General features: G+C 41.8%; 1 protein-coding gene across 1 annotated transcript in view; it reads left to right on the top strand.

Annotated features, from left to right (window-relative positions):
• LOC109039764 (uncharacterized) overlaps positions 1 to 4,076 on the top strand; it is a 66,471-nt gene that overhangs the window by 36,592 nt on the left and 25,803 nt on the right. The window lies entirely within an intron of this gene.

The following is a 4,076-nucleotide window of genomic DNA, read 5'->3' as shown; positions in this document are numbered from 1 at the left end:
CTTTCGTTGAAGAAAGTTCGGATAGAATTAGACTAAAATTTAGTGGCTCGAGTGGCTTTTGCATCACTCATCTTTAAAGTGTTCAAAGTTTACACCAGATAATTTGAATTTTGCAACTTTGCATTTTTTGAAACAGATCCGTGCATTGGGGAATGAGGAGTTACCTTCTACACAAGATTTGTTGCATGCAAACTAGAGCAAGAGACAGGGAACCTTGACCAACAAGCCAATTATTGCATTTCTTTCGTTGAAGAAAGTTCGATAGAGTTAGACTAAAATTTAGCGGCTTGAGCGGTTTTTGCATTACTCATCTTAAAGTTAACTGATGTAAACTTTGTACAAAGTTTGAGAAAAACCTCTGATAGCTTGTTTATAAATAATCCATTGGTCACAATCAGAAAGATGATTACATCATTCAGCGGGCCTGCTGTAAACTTCAGCTAGAGCAAACAAAAGAAGAGTTGTTTCTTACAGCAGATGGCTTAAAAATCACGATGAGCGCGTCAGCAAGTCTGAAATACACTGCTAACTTCACAATCTGCGTGAGAAATGTGTGTGTTTTTTAATTTTTTTTTAAAGCTCCCCGCTTCCAACACGATGATACGGCTTAGGTAAACATTTCGCAAGAGGAGTTTTTCCATCCAACCCTTGCGCACTAGGATGCTACACAATATTCAACACATGGCTGACGCTTCCGCGCGCAAATTGTGAGGAAGAGGAAGGCACCATGGTCTTTATCAACCAGAAAAAAATGTAAAAATAACAAACACGCTAGTTGATAATATCCCGCCACGGCACGTGTTTTTTGGTCTTGCGGAGTACTCTGTGGCATCCTAGTGCGGAAGGGCTGGGTGGAACGATTCCTTTCACAAAATGCCCAACTGTGCTTATTTTTTTGGAGTGGGAAGTATAATGTGAAGTTAGGAGTGTATTTCGGGCTATTCCGATTTGCTCATCGAGATTTTTGAGCCATTTTCCATGAAACACGAATCTTTTCTTTACACTAGCTGAAGATTGCAACAGGTTCAATGCGCCATCATTTCAGTAGTCTTGAAGTAAGGGGCTCGCGCCCTTAGCAGCAGCCTGATTTTCGATATTTTGTGTTTTTCGGGTAGACGTAGATGACATAGGTTAAAAGGCGGCAGCGTGATTGGTCGGCTAAGTCTTACCGCTGCTCTACCGTACCTTTGTCAGGTGGAATGGACGACATACTGTTGGAAACTTGGATTGCATTTTGCAAAAAGGAACCAAGAGCATTCCAATGTCGCTAAGCTTGTGCAACTTTGTTTACCTTGCAAATATAAACTGATTATCTAAATAAGATTCATCTTTACTCTCAATAAACTATATATTCATGACGAAAATTACCGTTGTAGGTTGAATTTTTTGCTTGATTTCAGTATTTGTGTCGCAAAGACTTTAAGCTGCACAATCCTAGGTGGAATGCTCTTGGTTCCTTTTTGCAAAATGAAATCCACTTAAGAGATGCCTTCAGCTTGTCGTGAGTTCCACCTGACTTAGGCACAATGAAGCAACGATAAGACATCGCCAAACAATCACGCTCCGCCTTTTAACCTATGTCATCTATGTCTACCCGACAAACACAAAATTTCAACAATGAGGCTGCTCACTGAAAAAAAAATCTCGGTGTATTTACTGAGAAAAGGGTAAAATTACCAAGAATTTAGGGTTCTATTTGATCCCAGTTTTTTCTTGGTAAAATTACCATTTATGGAATTGGTAATTTTATTGAACTTTCTCGGTAATTTTACTGGACCTTGGTAAAAACGCCAGTATTTTTTATCGTCTGTGGTAGAATTACCTATATAAAATAGCAAAGTTACTGGGAATTGATTACCAATAAAAGTGGCATTCTTCCATGAAAAAAAAACAGTAAAAATACCGGTTTTTAGGTCAGCTTACCAGTCTGTCTGAATAATTGGTAAAAAAGTGAGATGGTAAAGGTACCAACGGACCTCGGTAAAAACGCCGATAATTTTTTTTCAGTGCTGGATGATCAAAATCAGACCCTGACCAGTCTTACGGTCAGTGCTCCCTGGCGGCATCCCATGCGGACAGGGGCCCTGATCTTGAGGCGCGCTGTTGCGTCAGTGGCGTCGCGACGCGACGGGTCTGTTACGTGAGCCGGCGTGCGGCGTGCGTCGCGACGCCGCGTCACGTGCGTCTCGTGGTACCGGTACCGTGCGCGCCGCTGCCGCTGCCGGAGAAAGCGACTTCTGCTTTTTCTCATTTAAACCCGAGCAAGCGGATCGCGCGCCCCGCGCACGTATGCGTCGCCGCCGTGTCTCCCGGACCGGACCCTTCCCCGTCGCCACCTTTGCCTTGTCAGCCTTTTCGGAAGTGGCTTTTGCGAGAAATCTGGACTGAAACAAGGGGAAGCCATCGATCTGGACTCAGGGAAAGAGGGCGCAGGATGCTTTGAGCAAAAAATTTGGTTAAAATTACTATGTTGGTGGTATTCCGTTTGAGCACTGGAAAAAAAAAGACATCGGATTTAGAGTCCAGACTCTTGAAAACATTGACAAGAAAAAACACTCTTGATTCAATCGGATTTTTGCTGGAATCAAAATGAAATCCACTTAAATTAAGAGGCTTGGTTTATTGTTTCAAGCTAGATTCTGATTGAATCAAGAGTACTCTTTCTTGTCGATGTTTTTAAGAGTCTGGACTCTAGATCCGATGTGATTTTTTTTTCCAGTGAGCTGTCAATTATTATGCCGTGCATCGCAAAAACGCCGTAAACGCCATTTGAATTTTTTTGGAAACAATGTAACATAGCAGAAAAGCTTGTGTACCTCGGGACAATGTTTTTACAGAATTTGTTTTGCAAAAACTATCAAGAATTTAACCCGAACATTTTAGGTGCATAGGTAAAACAGTTCTTATTTTATAAAGTGTTAAGTTCCAAAAAACGCAGGGAAATCTTGATGGATTTACGGTATTCTTGCTTAGCACGGCAGTATTAGCAGTGGCCTTAACGTTTTAAGCGCCGGGTAAAACATCGTGAGTTGCCGACATATCTTAAGATTATGTTAATTAATATTAACCAACAGAGACTCGAGACCCTCATCTGGCTTCCTAGCAAGTGGTGAAGATTTTTCCTTTCGAGGATTCAACACGTTCCTATGGACAATCATAAGAGAGAAACAGTCATCATACCCACAAGGTGGAAAGGCCCACTAGGCTTCGGGTGACGTAATGAGCCGAGCAAGTTTTCCAAACTTCGGTCCGTTTGCGAAACGAAATTCCCAATACTTTCTTCAACATCCAAGTATCCCCGGTATAAATTGGCGATGAGCTGCGTTTCAAAATACCATAGGAATTCTTATAGCCGGCTAAAGAAGGCTACAGAAAATCATATAGCTGGCTGTAGAATGCGGAGAGAAGCATACGGCCGGGCTATACGAAGCGATAAAAAATTATGCAACCCGGCTATAGTTCCTATCGCCGGGCGTTACACTTTATCGCCTGGCTGTTGCTTTTTCGCCATCGATTATAAAAGGCTATAAGAAATTGTGTAGAAATTCATGTGCTTTGGAAATCATTAAGTTTGATACGGAACCACCTTAATATTTACAAAACACACATTATATTTTCCTTTAATACATATTTTTTTTCATCAATTAAAATGTGAATAATCCATACAGGATGTGCAAACATTTCAAAATCATGAGTTGAATAACGCTGACTCCGCCTGATTAAATATTAGAGCCTAACACAAAGCGGAGCGGCGACGCACTGGCGCCTACAAACCTAACAGGGATACTTCACGTATTGCGCAACGCGTGAAGTATCCCTGTTAGGTTTGTAGGCGTCAATGCGTTTTTCGCGCTGGCTGCCCGCCTGCCACGGCGCTTGAAGCAACTATTTCACACCAGAGGTATTGCACAGTTTCATACGAAACTGAAGGCGCTCTAATATATTAGTAATGGCAGGCATCCATCAAGAGTACGAAGCTTTCCTCGCCAAATAAATCAAGATACTACGGCTCAAAAAGAGAGCAGTATTCCAAAAACTCACTAAGTCCTAGCATCCGTAATTAGTAACGTTTAGCA

Source organism: Bemisia tabaci, chromosome 3 (assembly GCF_918797505.1).
Source record: "Bemisia tabaci chromosome 3, PGI_BMITA_v3".
Lineage (NCBI taxonomy): Eukaryota > Metazoa > Arthropoda > Insecta > Hemiptera > Aleyrodidae > Bemisia > Bemisia tabaci.
The sequence above is the reverse complement of the archived record's forward strand: the minus strand, read 5'-3'. Positions and strand labels throughout refer to the sequence as shown.